At 43.2% G+C, this 16,415-nt stretch overlaps 1 protein-coding gene and 1 pseudogene across 1 annotated transcript in view; one reads left to right on the top strand and one right to left on the bottom strand.

The window, feature by feature from the left end:
* Lrp1b (LDL receptor related protein 1B) overlaps nt 1-16,415 on the bottom strand; it is a 2,166,816-nt gene that overhangs the window by 833,711 nt on the left and 1,316,690 nt on the right. The gene's annotated exons all lie outside the window — the stretch shown is intronic.
* Nucleotides 5,697-6,947, top strand: LOC103727341 (annotated as a pseudogene).

Below are 16,415 nucleotides of genomic sequence, written 5' to 3'. Positions count from 1 at the left end.
ATATATATATTAAACTGCACAAGTATAGCTAAAGGCTATATAACAGAAAACACAGTGCAAGGCAGGAAAATCCTCCCTCCCAGTTGCTGGTCAGGGAGGACCAAGAGACTCCTCAAATAGCACAAGCTATTGTCACAGCCCCTGATTGCCTTCCAGAATTTGAAGCTAAGACCCTATTGCTGATGACAGTCCATACTTCAGACACAGCACTTGGAGCAGTTGAGCTGCAACTGACCTGGAGGCCTCCTCCCTAAAGCCTAGCTCTAATGGTATCAGAGGACATTGTGCAAGCTGCCAAGGGAGAAAAACAATCTACGATCCAATCCAGCATCAAAGCTTAATAAACAACCATGAGTGATCCATCAAACTTTTGCTATTGATGCAGTAGTGTTACTTTTATCTTGAATGTAATTAACACCTGTTTATTTGAAATTAATTCCCACTCAATGAAAGGGTAATGTAAACGTATAGAAATACATATGGCTGGAGAGGTCATAGATTCTAGAGAAAAATCTACTTTTGCCATATGCTTAGTGTAATTTCTTACTTTATTTGAAATATTCATTCTGATATTTACAGTCAAGTATCCCTCTCACCACTCATCAAAGAAGCTTCTTTTTTGCAACAGATGGAGACTGACACAGAGTTCTACAACTGGTCAAGCACAAAGAATAAGAGTCTGTGAGATGCCAGCCCTACTTTATACATCTTCAATGCAGCCTCTACACCTAAGGCTCAGGGACCACAGTAGAAAATGGGGCAGAAAGAATATTAATGTGTCTCTCAACTCTCACCATGGACTCTTCCTCATGTAACAGATGATGATTAACATAGAGAGCCACAGCTCCCTTTTTTAAAAAAATATTTTTATTTTATGTGTATGAGTGCATTGTTTGCATGTGTGTATGTGCACCCATGTCATGCAATGTCTAGCACGGCCAGAAGAAGGTGTCTGATCCCTTGGAACTGAGTTATTGATGGTTGCTAGCTGCCATGTGGATGCTGGGAACTAAACATGGGACATCTGCAAGAGTAGCAAGTGCTCTTAACTGCTGAGCCAGGAACTCTCCAGTATCAGGATTTGGTTCTCACTTAGGACTAAGCCACACATCTTCAAAGCAACCTCTTTGTATAGGACAAATATATTTCACAACTCTCACCAGACAAGTTTCCTTATGCAGTAGTTAGATGATGGTTAACACAGAAACCCACAACTGACCAATGTGCAGAAAACAAGAGGCTTCAGAGTGATCTTCCCTGAACAGGACACTTATTTCAAACTTCTGTCTCTCGACGCTCATATATCATTGTGGAAGGCGGGTGTGTGTGGAAAAGTTGTAAGAGCCAGAGATGATAGATGACGACAAGAAAACGGTTTTCTAGACAGCTGATCAGATCCATATATGAACTCAGAGTAATGGTGAGAGCATGCATAAGTCCCATGCAAGCTCATACCAAACAAAATTCCAGTAATAGACATGGGGAAGTAGGTAAGAAATCCCAACTCAACCTAAGGAACTTTTGACAGTTGATATCTTCTGGGAGGGGGAGAGACAGGTTTATTTAAGTGTGAGATTCTTGGTAGACTGACCAGGCTCCAGTGGATGGACCCATACTGAGGGTCATGTGGGAACACAACTCAGATTCTATAGCCCATACTAATATATAGTAGAGTATATTCAGTTGGGTGGAGGGCAGTCACAGGTACAGATGGACTAGGGGATCTAAATAAAATCAAAGTATATTGTATGAAAATTACAAAAATTCAATAGTTTTAAAAATAGTTACTCATATAGGCCTCTAGCTAGTGAGAGAACAGTTGATAGATGCAGCTATTCATTGTAGCTCCTGAGGATTAATTCATATATAGGACAGATGGCATTTATTTATTTTTATTCATTTCACATCACTCTTGAACTTATTTTAGTAATTTTGTTTGTTAGACTACTGGGGTTCATTGTACATCATATCTGTAGAATAACTCCCTACCCTCTCACCTCCCCTACTGCGGCTTAAATCACTAACCCTCAGTTTCCCTTCTTCTTTCAATAAAAAATAAAAAGAGTTAAAACAGAAGTACTCTGCATGCAGGGACAATGCTGGTCCAAGAAGACATGGGCTATTAAAAGAAAACTGCAGTGCTCCCTACAAGGTAAAGGTCAGGGAGGCCCCAGAGGTCTCCAATCCAGGCAAGTCACTACCACTGAGCTTGGTTACCCACCATAACTACATGGTTACATCCTAATGTTTAAGAACACACCCTTTGGCTGCAGGACATAGAGAAATCAATCCCAAATCATCTAGGATAATCTTTCCTTGTGCGTTACTTTTCAGAGTACCAGAAAGTGTTCTGAGGGTTTCTGGGGGGTAAAAGATATCAATGGCATTGCCAAGCACTAGACTTTGCATGTTGCAATATCAACCCATCAGGCAAGCTGTGGCCATTAACACACTAGTGACATGATTGTAAGGGGGTAAGCAGTCAATTTCTTATTGGATTTGAGGCCTGTTCCACAGAGGGAATTCATAAGTGATATAATAAACCTGGTAAAAATTCCATATTTGGAAAGGTCATAAGTATTAGGGTAGAACATACTATTTTTATATTATCAAATGGTTATAAGGCCAAATTATCTTCTAAATATTTATGCTTATATTTATAGCTCTGAGCTGCCCTCAACCTTGGTCAAAGTAGTTTCTGTGGGTAACAACTCTCAATAACTGATCAAAATGCTGAGAATAAGTGATTTTGAGCCTTCAGCCACAAATGGGACATATTCATCAACGCCCGCTCAAGTCCTCCAAACATATCAAGGCAGAAAGAATATAACAACTGGGGGAGGGGATGGGGAAGGCTGCTGTGTAATACTGCCTTCTGGACATGACATAGCTATCATAATCGTGACTTCACGCCAACTGTCGTTACTTTCACGAGACCTTCAAACTACCAAACCAGCCAAAATTCCAGCATGGATCGTTGGGAACTCCAGAGGCCACATGCCTAGCTGAACTGCTACGGAAGATAGAATCATTCTTCTTTTGGAGTACAGCCAAAAGTTGCCTAGTGGATATTCTGATGTCCGTCCACACACGGACAACACGTGACTTCACGCCAACTGTCGTTACTTTCACGAGACCTTCAAACTACCAAACCAGCCAAAATTCCAGCATGGATCGTTGGGAACTCCAGAGGCCACATGCCTAGCTGAACTGCTACGGAAGATAGAATCATTCTTCTTTTGGAGTACAGCCAAAAGTTGCCTAGTGGATATTCTGATGTCCGTCCACACACGGACAACACTAATTAGACAGTGAGTTAAAAAAAAAAAAAAAAAAAAAAAAAAAAAAGGGATTTCCTGATAGACCAAGAATTATTTTGATATATCACAGTGAAAGATTTATCGTCCTCTTTTTTTTTTTTTTTTTTTTTTTTTAAAAAAAAAAAAAAAAAAAAAAAAAAAAAGAGGAGCACATTAAGTTGGGAAGGAGACACATGGAGAGAGATGTTGGAAGAATTTGAGAAGGGAAATGGGGGACAGATATGACAATATTAAATTCTATACACATATGAAATTCCAGAGAATAAATTTTAAAAAGGACTGACTAAACTGAAAAAAATCTAAAGTGGTTACCATGGTTACCTATTAAACATTAAATCCACATAAGCCTTTAATCCCAGTACTCAGGTGGCAGAGGGAAGCAGATCTCTGTGAGATTGAGACTAGCTGGATGTACATAGTGAATTCCAGGCTAGCTGGGGCTACAAGGAGACCCTGTCTCAAAGAAGAAACCACAACAAAAAGTCACATAAAAGAAGTAAAGATTCCTGGGGATATAATAAAAAGTTCCTCCCTAAAAACCAAAGTATTAGAAAAAAATGGGATAACAACAGTGAAATATTTTCTTACTATTTTTTCGAAGACATTCTTATTCTGAATCATAACCTCAGATTCAAAAAGAGCAAAAATCAGTTCACAGAGGGAAAATATTGTAACAAAACACAAGAATGGCAAGGACAAATTTATAAAATCTTACTTGACTTGCAAATATTTTACAATATTAAACCAGGAGAAAGAAATCTACCTTCCCTATTAAAGTGATGTGAAATTTTAGACAGTAATTCACCATCTTTCTCAAGCAGTAGAGAAAGAGTAGTTGAGAGTAGGCAGAAGAGTCTTGTTCCATGTCACAGGGAGGGCAAGAAATACTCCAACACTGAAAGCAAGCAAAAGGTGTGGTGGCTTGAACAAAAAATGTACCACTTAGGCCCACATATTTGAACACTTGATCCCCAGTTGGTGATGCTGTATGGAGAAAGTCATGGCATCCTTAGGAGGCATGGCCCTGCTGGGGAAGTGTGCCACTGTGTGCCACTGCAGAGAGTTCCCAATTCCAGATCCTTTCTCTGCTTCATGTCTGCCGTTGAAGATGTGAACTCTCACCGTCTGCTCCTGAAGCCATGCCTGCTGCTTGTTGCCGTGTCTCCCTACCATGATGGACTCTCATCCCTTTGGAACCATAAGGTCAAATACATTTTCTTCTATAAGTTTCTTTGAACATGTTTTTTATCACAGCAACAGAAAAAATAACTAATAGCAAAGTCCTCTGAGGAGGAAAGCAGTGTAAGAACAGCTTAGACACATTGATAACAAAATTAAGGGTTTTACCCACACCTAAGAAAAGTAAAGCCTTTATAAAACTTGACCCACAAATTATAATGGAGAAGACTGGGGAGAAATAAATTTATAAATCTTTAGAGTACAGTAGATGGAATAGAAGACGAATACATAAAATTTTATGCAAGTCTTCTGAGAAATTTAAATGTAAGGATTGTAGGAATTAGTGTGGCAGCAGATGAGGGACGAGGAGGCAACGGAGAGCTATGCTGGTGGTCATCTTTCACATCAGGAGTGATGTAAATAGACTTATGAGAAGAAAATTGAAAGTAAAGGAGCTGTTTTGTCTGGTGTTCTTTTATTCATCACATTTTAGGGAACTAATATTTCAAACCCAAAGAAAGAATTCATATCTAAAAGTGGTGGTAATTCTTCTTGGCAGTTAACATAATTAGTATTAAAATAAAGTCATGTTCAGTTCATTCCTAAAGTTAATAAATAATATATTAAGACTTTTCTTCCTAAGAAATACTTAAATTGTTTTAGTAAAGATTAAAAGTGTTCAATGAAGTATAGCAGATAAAATCAATGATTATTAACTTATATGCAGTTCATATTAAAAGTTTCATCTGCGTGTGTGTGCATGTGCTAGTGTGTGTGTGTGTGTGTGTGTGTGTGTGTGTGTGTGTGTGTGTGATACTCTAGGAGAAAAAGAATAAACAATTTTTAAATAACTTTGAAATTTTAAATTAATGTTACACATTATATCATATTTTATTCATACTCATTCTAACAATGCAATAATTCATTGTAGCCTTGTGTAGCAGAAGGAATAGACCATTCTGAGGGAAGAAATGATGCTACACAGCATGCTGTATCAGTTTCTTCTTTACTACTTTGAATTTTACACACAGTGACTTTTTATGGATTCCTCCTTCCCACTCTATGGTGGAATGGTGAGGTCAGTTCTGGTGTTCTGACTGTGTGTACAACACTCAGGAAATTCCTTTCCTTTGATATACAAGGAAAGCAACACACTCACAATGCCAGATACTTGGGAGGCTGAGGCAGGAAGATCTCATGTTGAAGGCTAGCCCAGGTAACAGAGTGCTACCTGTCTGGGGGGCAAATGATACAAAAAAGCCATACCCTTAGGAAAAAGTCTGGCATGCACATCTAATGGATCACTGTTAACCTCACTGTCATCACAAATTAGACAACAGTTTTAGTGACTATCTGGTACTAGGCCAAGATACAGTTATGAGTATAAAGTGTTTGCTACTTCTGTTTGATTTAGAGGTGCTGGGGATTGAATGCAGATCATCACCCATGCTAGGCAAATGCCCTAGAGCTGGGCCCATTTTCAGTCCATGAACAGCTTCTTAGGCTCCGCTCTTGCTCATTCTAGTTATAAACCTTTCCTGTCATATGTAAAAACATAAAAGCTCCCAAGCAAATTATTATGGAGCTTCACACTGTCAAATCTTGGTTGCAAATGAGAGCTCATACTGTATGCATCAGGAAGACTAAAGTTGGTCCACTAAGAAAATGTTTTCTGACACAAAAAACAAGAAAGCTATGCAACTGATGGGCTTCGGACAGTAAGCATGTTCTCGGTGAAAGGGGCCTTAAAAGACTATGGGGCTTTAATTTGAGCTTGTACTGGGGACGTAGTTGGAAAATTGGGATGCTTTCATTTTCAGTGTTCAGATTACAAAACCAAGTTCCTGTTTTTTTTATTTTGTTTTTGTTTTTCCAATTTAAGCTAAGTAAATAACCTCCAGAGGACCCAGGTGGGGGAGAAGGTAATGACTCTGATGCTGCTGGGCCATAGTTTTCAGCTCCCGGATCACCGAGGTTGTGGATAACAAAACGTATGTAGATCAGGCATGTGGAGAGGCTGAGAAGTTTGAAATACTTACTATGAGACAATGGACAAAAGAAGACACACACTTACACCGCTGTATCTGAACAAGCCCACTTTAATCTGGAATAGAAATGCTGTTACAGGGTTGGAGCCCTTGATAATTTTTTAAGAGGTTGCCTTCTACTGAGTTTCAGATCAATAGGTTAGATTGTCAGGCAGTTCATGAGCATGCTACCCAGTCCCAGACTGCAGTTCTTGTGATGACTAGTGGAACTGTGAAGTTTGATGGAAACAAACATTTCTTCAACCAGAACGTCTTGCTTACTGCGCAGAGCACTCCTAACAGCATCTTGTGGAAGATTGCAAGTGATTGCTTTAGTTTCAAGATTGAGATAGCATTTAAAGGAGGCAAAAGTCCTCTCCCTGGGTCCATTAGTTTCAGCAAAAGAAGTTTATGTGAATGAATATATTTCATTATAAAAGTACTATAAGATAGCATTGCTGAAACTAAATTGATTTAATTTTTTTTCCCTAGCAGCACCTTTTCTAGCAGCTTCCAGGTCAGATGGCTGGCCTCAAGAGCTATAAAGCTAGTTTTTTACTTTCCACTGATGACATTCTTGAAGTAATAGCAAAAATGACCTAAGTACTTGCATACTCCCTGTGAACCCAACCTATTGTGAAAATAGGATTCTTTCATAATTAATACTGTCTGTAGGAGAACAGCACAACAAGCTTTCTAGGAAATGGAGTGGGTTTTTAGTGGTTAGTGTAATCTTCCAGTGAAGCACATGCCTATTTTCAGTTAACACTGGTAACATAATTTAATATTAAGCATAGCTTTTTGGAAAAAGATCAACTTAAGAATGCATTAGTATTTGGGCATATTGGAACATTATATAAATTGGTTCTTTTTCATAATGCTTTCTTACATTGACATAACTCCTTTTGAAATCTGTTAATCAACTAGCTAGGTGAAAAATGTCCTCAGCTGCTACTTGATTATTGGGGGCATGTGGTGGCAGTTAGTAGCAAAGCATTATAATGTTTTCTTGACCCAGGTCAGTGTATTTAGGTGGTGTGTGTTAATAGAACTAAAATCTTGAAGGGGAGAATGGGAGAGAAGAAAAGTAGACATCCAGGGTGAAGCCAAGATAAGGGAGCTGACCCCAGTGGCAAAATTCTGGTACTGGTTTCCTAACTCCTAAAAATGTAAACTACTTTTAAAATTTGAACCATAATGTGTCTAAGAATACTTGCCAAGTGGTCAAGAGTGTCAGCTTAGTTCTACAAAAACAAGTTTAAGACCTCGGCTCCCATCGTACTTGCCTCCAGTATTTACCTCAATTTAATCAAGAACTCATGGAAAGAAAGTATGAGCAATAAACCCATCTTTGTGAAAAGATCTAACAGGAAAGTTGGAAGCTAAGCCATTGCTGTTTCTTTATACACCCATAACTTTTAAGTCTTCCAGTAATTTTAGATCCAATGGCTGTCCACCACCCACGTGAAAAGTTTTCCCCTCTATGTTTTGCACTGTCAACTGTAAGATCTCTTCTTTAAACTTAAAAGGTCTAATTTTTGGATTTGCTCTTCTATGTGTCATTGGGCAGATAGAGATGTATTAAAACACATTCCTGTTATGTGGCTCACTTATTGTCATTTTAGAGAGAAAATAGAGAAAAGATCTTCATGAAAAACTTCAAAGAACAAACAAAAGTACTTCATGATGAACTTCAAGAAACAGGATGTGGATAAAGGAGAACACACATCCACTTCTGGAGGTAATGCAAACTCATGCAACCATATGGAAAGCAGTGTGGAGAACTCTCAAAAAAGTAAAAATGAACCTACCACATGATCCAGCTATACCAATCCAAAGGACTCATCATATTGTTCATCCATGTTTATTGCTGCTCTTTTCAGAATAGCTAAGAAATGGAAACAACTTAAATGTCTCTCAACTGACGAATGGATAAAGAAAATGTGGTGCATTTACACAATGGAGTTCTACTCAGCAGTAAGAAAAGATGAAATTATGAAATTTGTAGGTAAAATTATGAAATGGATAGAACTATATGGGGACCTAAGGGCCCTGGCTTATTAAAATGGCACTCAGAGGAAGTAAGCAGTCTGACTTGTTTTGAAGATCATCGGATTGGATGCCGGTCTTTCCGCACTCCTGGGCAGCATGTGATCAGCTCCTGTCTGCCATAAGCTTTCATGGGCTCCTGCCTGCATGCATGCATTGACCTTTAAGCTGATTGGAGAACTATGAGGGGTGGGGGAATTCCACTTGTGGTTTCTGCCTTTGTAAGCACCCTGCCCTGCTTCAATAAATGAGCTCCTGCTTGACAAGACTCCTTGTCAAGTCTGATTATCCTCAGTGAGGAGGGCTGGTGAAACAGGCAGACAGTGCACTCACCTTTCCCTGACCCCCATCGCGGCAGGTCCCTCCAGGGTGGCACCTTGGGGGGCGGACCCCCGCAACTGGCGCCCAACGTAGGGCTTGAAGAGAGGGCCTAGATCAGTCAGGGCCAAGAGAACTCGGAGATGAGTAAGACCCGAAAAGATGGGTAACAGCAAGAATAAGCCTGAGGACCTGGCACTTAAGGCACTGAGATACATGTTAAAGAGTAGGAGTTTGGAATTGATGGACCAGAGTGCACTAAATGTGTGGGGGATTGCCCTCCACTAGCCCCTTGGTTGCCCACCAGAAACCTGTTTACATGGGCCTGCTGGGACCAGGTGGAGTGGCTAGCAAGACAGAGGGAGATTCACATGGGGGTGGACCCCCGCTGGAATTTTATCCCACTATCTCAGCTCTAAAATCTTCCTTTAGGGCCAGGACCTCTATATCCCCTGAGCTAGAGCCCGAACAGGGTGGGGACAACCATCTCCCCAATGATTGGGTTAAGTTTGAGGAGGAGAGGAACGAGAGGGCCAAAATGAAAGCAAAACCACCTCCAGATGCGTGGAGCTCCCTGGGGCCATCCAAGCCCCAGGAAGCGCCCTGGGGGTCCTTCGGGCGGGAGGAAGACCCTCCCACATCCCATGTATCCCTCAGCCCCCCAGGAGAAGTTAACAGTAGCTTGACCACATCCATGTCATTCAGGGGCTATTGACAGTCCACCCTCTTACAAGGAGTCACCCCCTACACCTCGAAAGCTGGGAGGGGTAGAGGCATTCCCAGTCACTTTAAACCCTGGGGGAAATTGTCCTGCCCCCTGGTAGCCCTGGGATGCTAAGGATTAAAGGGAGTTAAAAAAGACCGTGGCTGAGGATGGACCCAATTTGCCTTGGGTGGAAACCCTCTTACAGGGCTTGGCCAACCAGCCCTGTACTGCTAAGGACTGGCTGGACCTTGGGAAAGCTGTCCTCCCTAGCCCCATGTTTATTAAATGGTGTACCTTCTTTAAGGAGTGCCAAGTTCAGGCAGAAAGGAATTTGGCTGCCAACACCTCCCCGAATCCTTACCACCTTTGGGATGCTGTCAGGTACTGTTGATCAGTATTCTACAGGGGCACAACAGGTGGCCATTGCTGCACCCTATACAGATCAAGTGAGGGCCCTGGAGCTATCAGCCTGGGGAAAATTGGATGAGGGACCCACAGAGGCTCCAAATGCGGGGATCACACAAAACCCTAATGAGCTCCTTCATGAGTCTGTGGACAGGGTGGAGAGGAGCCTACAATGCAAACTCCCCCCGGCCCGCTAAGGGAACAGTTCACTAAGCTTTTGATATGGGATGGAATGAACCCTGACAATAAATTGGCCTGCACTGGACTTAGGGACAAGTCCATGGAAAGGTGAATAGTGGCTGCTAAGGATGTGGGGGCTCAGACACACCAGACCAGGGCCATGGAGGCAACCTTACGGTCACACATGGAGGCACTGACCTCCACCTTGTCACAAGTATTCTTAGCATCAGCAGGGGCTGGGGAACCACAATTAGTGAAAGGGAGGCCGCAGAGAGGGGGCCAATGCTTTGGTTGTGGCCAGTCCAGACATTTTGAAAGAGACTGCCTGGAAAAGGGTGACAGGCCCAAACCCAGAGGGGAAAGGTCTGTTGGGGCCCCAACCACACCATGCCCTCTGTTCCGTAAGGGACTCCATTGGAAGAAAGACTGTAGGTCTCAATTCGACATCAAAGGAAAGCCTTTAAACTGAATGAGGGTCGTCCTCCAGCCCCTTCATCCCAAAGAGGCATGAGATGCAGCCTCTCGTTGGGCAAGGCCCAGTGCCCTGCCCTGATGTCCAGTTTTAACCCCCATCTGCAGGCCAATTGGATAGTCCCCGTAGTCACAGGCATGAGGCCCAAGATGGACATACTCATAGATGGAAAGAGGTTTCAATGTTTAATTGACACCAGGGCTGATAAAACCATCCTCTGGAAGGAGAATGTCCAGTGGCATTGGACTTTGGTTCCAGGGCCCCAGATCCTGGGCGTGGGAGGCAACACTCCATCAGAGGAAGTTAAAGAGTGGCTCTGCTGGCAGGAAGCTGATGGGGCCAAGGGAGAAGTGTAGCCTCTGGTGACCACAGAGCTATCAAGAATCTTATGGGACAGGACATCTTGGGAGATACCCAGACCTTCATCATCATTGATAATAAGGCCTTTTTAAATGACATAATGGATGAAGAGGAAGCAGAGAGGGAGTTTATCCCTCCTGCTAGAGGGTTGCTTAGTCTCCAAAATTATAGAGGCGAGCCCCCCAAGGCCCCTAGGATTCACCCTGAATTCCAGAGGCCATTGTTCCTCCAGTTCCTGCTGTTCAATGGACCACAGGACCACCAGTCTGGGTGGAGCAGTAGCCATTACCTTCAAATAAATTACAAGCCTTAAAAGAGATTGTTCAGGAGCAGTTACAACTGGGCCATATCCGGCTTTCTACAAGCCCTTTGAACACTCCTGTGTTTGTTATCCAAAAGTCCTCAAAAAAATGGAGAATGCTCCAGGACCTTTGGAAGGTTAATGAGAGAATGGTCCCGGTGGTATCCTCCTCAGGGGACTACCCTGGATCTCTGCCATCCCCTCTGACCTGGTCTTAATGACCATAGATGTTAAGGATTGCTTCTCTGTTCAGTTACATCCCGAGGACTGTGAAAAATTTGCCTTTTTGGTCCCTACACTCAATTATAGCATCTGATGAGAGGTATGAATGGACGGTGCTGCCACAGGGCACGGCCAACAGCCCAGCATCACTCCTAAAACCTGTGGAGAAACATGATGGGGTCTTACTATACATGTATATGGATGATATAATTCTGGGAGCCCCTACCACACAACAGCTGGAGGGCACGTATAAGACCACCCAAAAATGCTTAAAAAGAGGAGGCCTCCATATCTCCTCAGATAAAATACAAATTCTCCCACCCTTTAGATGTTAGGGACTGAGCTCTCTTTGGAAGGAGTGTCTTCGTTAAAATCCCAGTTAAATATTCCCCCAGTGCTGACCCTGACCAGTTTACAAAAATTCTTGGGAGAGTTTAATTGGCTCCGATCTTGGCTCCCAATCTCCACTGGGGTCTTACAACTGTTGTTCCAATTGTTAGTAGGAAAACACAATCCACCTTAGTCCCCAGCACTGTGAGATACTAAGCCAGGTTTAAAAAGCAATAGATTAAACCCAATTGGCTAGATGTAACCCCTCCAAAGATTTAGAATTCTGGGTACTGCTTGGAGGAACCCTAATGATATTGGCTGTCATCCAAGAAGGAAAGCCTCTCCAATGGGTGCACACCCCCTTGGGAGGTGTGCTGCAGGTCTATACACTCACGGATCAGCTGGCAGACCTCCTGCAAAAGGGACGTGAAGTAACTGTGAGAAATTATGGCCAAGACCCCCACAAAATCATTGTCCCCTGTCAGCTTAAAGATTTTAATTGGCTATGCAAAAATAATGGCCAGCTGGCCCTGACCCTAGAAGGGTTTTGGGGAGTATTAGATTGCCATGATGGGCCTCATAAATGGGTCAGCTCCTTCTGTTCTTTCCCCTGGAAGGACCCCTAGCTCTTCCTCCAAAAGCCCCTGCCAGACACCTGTACAGTGTTTACTGATGGGGGTTGGTATGGGGCTGCTGTAGTGATCTATTCCAAGAAAAATGCCAAGCTGCAAAGATTTTCATATCAGTGCAGTGGATCAGCCTAGTTTAAAGAACTCATGGCCGTTGTCCTGGCCTTAACTAGAGGAACCCATAAACTTATTCACTGATAGCTTGTATGTGGCTAAACTCCTCCCGGGGCTTTTGGGCTCATATATCCGATTAGATAAAAACCCCATTACTCCTTTAATGATACAGGCCTGAACCCTCCTCCAACAATGAGAACATCTGCTTTTTGTCCAACACCTTAGAGGACACCAACATCTGCCTGGGTTTCTATCACTAGGCAACGCTGAAGCAGATAAGTTGACCTCTACCCAGCTCATGTCAGCCAATATATCCCCAGCCCAAGATTTACATGAGCTCACCCATGTCAATTGGTGAGGACTCCACAAAATATTTCCTCATATACCTATTGCTGATCTAATGAAAATCATTTGAACTTGCAAATCTTGCCAACCCCTCCTCCAGGTGCCCCCATTACAGCCCCCAAGAGTAAACCCCAGGGGCCTCAAACCCAACACTCTTTAGCAGACTGATTTCACACATTTCCCTCCCTTTGATAAACTCAAATACATATTTGTCTCTATTGATACATATTCACATGCATGTGGGGCTACAGCCTACACTGGGAAAAGGGCCAAACATGCTCAAAGTCACTTCCTCCAATGCTTTGCCACTCTGGGCTTACCCCACAGGGTTAAAATGGATAATGGGCCATGCTTTGTGAGCCAGAGCTTACATGAATTTTTCAAACCATGGAATGTCCAACATAATACAGGAATCCCTTACAATCCCCAAGGCCAAGCAATTGTAGAATGCAATCACCAATCAATTACAAAAACAAAAAAGGGGAGGCAGCCTCCATCAGCAACTACTCATGGCCCTGTTTGCTATCAATATTCTCAATTTTCAAAAAAATCAATCAGAATCAAAATTCCAAAAACATTGGGGCAAGCAGGAACAACGCCCTGAGGTGCGGATACACTGGAAGGACCCCATTACAGGGCAATGGAGAGGCCCAGACCCATTGGTAACCATGGGTAGAGGCTTTAGCTGTGTCTGCCCTACAGAAGTTTCAAACCCCATATGGGTGCCTGCTGGAATCTTAAATTCTATAATCAAAGGGAAGATGAACCCAACCAATCAGAACGAATAGAAAATGATGACTAAATGATAAGCTCAATAGGCCACTAATCAGCATAATGGTCCATGGACAGAGGTTCATGAGACAAAATTCCTCTTTTATTTACAGGGCTGCGATGAATAGGCCTTGGTGGAGATTGTTGGCAGTTTTTATGGCCATGGGCATTATAGCTGTAGCTCTGTTCATCATCATCATGGTTATCCAGGATTTGTGTGTAAGGATAGCATACACCAACAGCACCAATTAATAATGGGGTTGATATGGACCACCAAGACCCAAGGGACAGTATATGAACCAAAACAACTGACATGGATGGTCACGTCAGGGTATGGGAACAGTGTGTTCCAAACAACAAAAGTGGCGGCTCTATGGACATGGTGGCCTGACCTCTACATGGACATCTGTGACCTTGCAACAGGGACATGGGATATCCCCAAATACCTGATTTACCTCCTGCAAGGAGGATTATGTGTCACCCTAGGGGAGGAGTGCTACTTTTATATAGACCATTCTGGAGAAGTAAAGGACTTGATGGCCAAAGTGCGGGAAGGGCTAGCAAAGAGGGAAAAGGCCAGGGAAAATGAACAGGGTTGGTTCGAATCCTGGTTCATTCGAATCCTGGTTCAGTTCTTCCCCTTGGCTGACTACCTTGGTATCCACCATATTGGGCCCCATACTTGTGGTTATTCTCCTGCTATCCTTTGGGCCATGCACTTTGAACTGCCTAGTATAGAGGTTCATCAAAAATCAAATAAATGATGTACAGGCATTTACCCTCAGGCTCCAATACCGACCTGTGCCCCATGACCCTTGAGCTGATCGTGAGGGAGATCGTTATGATTGTCTTGACTCACTAATTAATGCTTGTCCTTGAGTGTTTTGCCATGTTACAACAGCAGAAGAACCCATGAGACCACTATGACCGCCCCTCCTCTCTATTATAACCCCCCCGCCCAGAAACAAGACCCCCTCTGGTTGTCCATGCACAGCTAATTTAAATGGGCCAAGACTAGAATCGTTATGTGCTGGCATTATCCATACGGCTGCCTTAATCATGATGCATTTTTAGCCAAGGAAGAGGAGGATGTCCTACGACAAGCACTCCTACGACAAGACATGTACACGGCCAGGTGCATGGTCCAATGATGGGCAAGGCTTGGTCAGGGGTGACACAACCTAAGACATACAAAATGCACAAGATTAGAGGAAGAAGATAGCCATCTCTCATCAGGGAGCTGTCTATGAGATGGGTAACCATGAAATAAAGTCAGTCTGGCCTTATACGATAAAAATAAAAAGGGGGAGATATGGGGACCTAAGGGCCCTGGCTTACTAAAATGGCACTGAGAGGAAGTAAGCAGTCTGACTTGTTTTGAAGATCATCGGATTGGATGCCGGTCTTTCCGCACTCCTGGGCGGCACGTGATCAGCTCCTGTCTGCCATAAGCTTTCATGGGCTCCTGCCTACATGCATGCATTGACCTTTAAGCTGATTGGAGAACTATGAGGGGTGGGGGAATTCCACTTGTGGTTTCTGCCTTTGTAAGCACCCTGCCCTGCTGCAATAAACAAGCTCCTGCTTGACAAGACTCCCTGTCGCGTCTGATTGTCCTTGGTGAGGAGGGCTGGCAAAACGGGCGGACAGCGCGCTCATCTTTCCCTGACCCCCATCGCAGCAGGTCCCTCCAGGGCGGGACCTTGGGGCAGACCCCCGCTGAACTAGAGTGTTATACTAAATGAAGTAAGACAAACTCAGTAAAGCAAGGAACAGGTGTTCTCCCTCATTTGAAGATTGTAGTATCAATTCCTTGCAATGTATGTATATATTCTGATGTAAAACCAGGAGCCTGGAAAATGGAAAAGATACACTTACATAAATCAAAAGAAAGAACCCCAAAGAAGAGGCTGGACAGATGGCTCAGTGATTAAGAACACTGGTTGTTCTTGCAGAAGACCCAGGTTTGAATCCCAGTACCCACATGGGAGCTAACAACTATCCATAACTCCAGTCCCAGGGGATCCTACAGCTTCTTCTGCCCTCCACGGGTATTGCACAACATGGGTGCACTTACCTACATTCAGGCAATACATGCATACACATAAAATAAAAATAATAAACAATTTTTTAAGTTTAAAAAGAAGAACCCAAAAGAAGGGGAAAGTAAAGAACAGATGTTACCAGGAAAGAGATAGGGAAAATTGGAGTGCTCGGTTGGGAATAGAGGGAGGGCTATGTAAGGGGCAATGGTGTGTTGTGGGTATCAGAAGAGGAGAGATGGTGGAAGGCAGGTGTTATTGGGGGAGGGTGGGGATAATGGGGTTGCTGGGACTGGGGGGAAAGGAAGGAGGGAGGATGGGAGGAAAAAGAGTAGACATAAATGAATCTCAAGGGAGGGGGCCAGGGAACCCAGAGAAAAACATGATGCCCCCAAAACCCCATGAAAACTGCATACACGTACAGTATCTAAACATTAGTCCATATGTACACATGGGGTCTGTTTGGCAAGAAAAACAATGTCAGACAAAACATACTTCCCTTTGTGTGCTTGGTGCAGGTAAACCAGGAGACTCCCAAAATAACACACACTATTGCCTGCTTATCTCCCAGAACTAGTAGTTAAGACCCTAATGCTGAAGACAAGACATACTTCATATACAGGACTCAGAGCAGTGGAGTAGGAA

This window comes from Nannospalax galili, unplaced genomic scaffold, assembly GCF_000622305.1.
Source record: "Nannospalax galili isolate Female #2095 unplaced genomic scaffold, S.galili_v1.0 scaffold87, whole genome shotgun sequence".
Taxonomy (NCBI): Eukaryota; Metazoa; Chordata; class Mammalia; order Rodentia; family Spalacidae; genus Nannospalax; species Nannospalax galili.
This window is presented reverse-complemented; position numbering and strand designations above follow the sequence as displayed.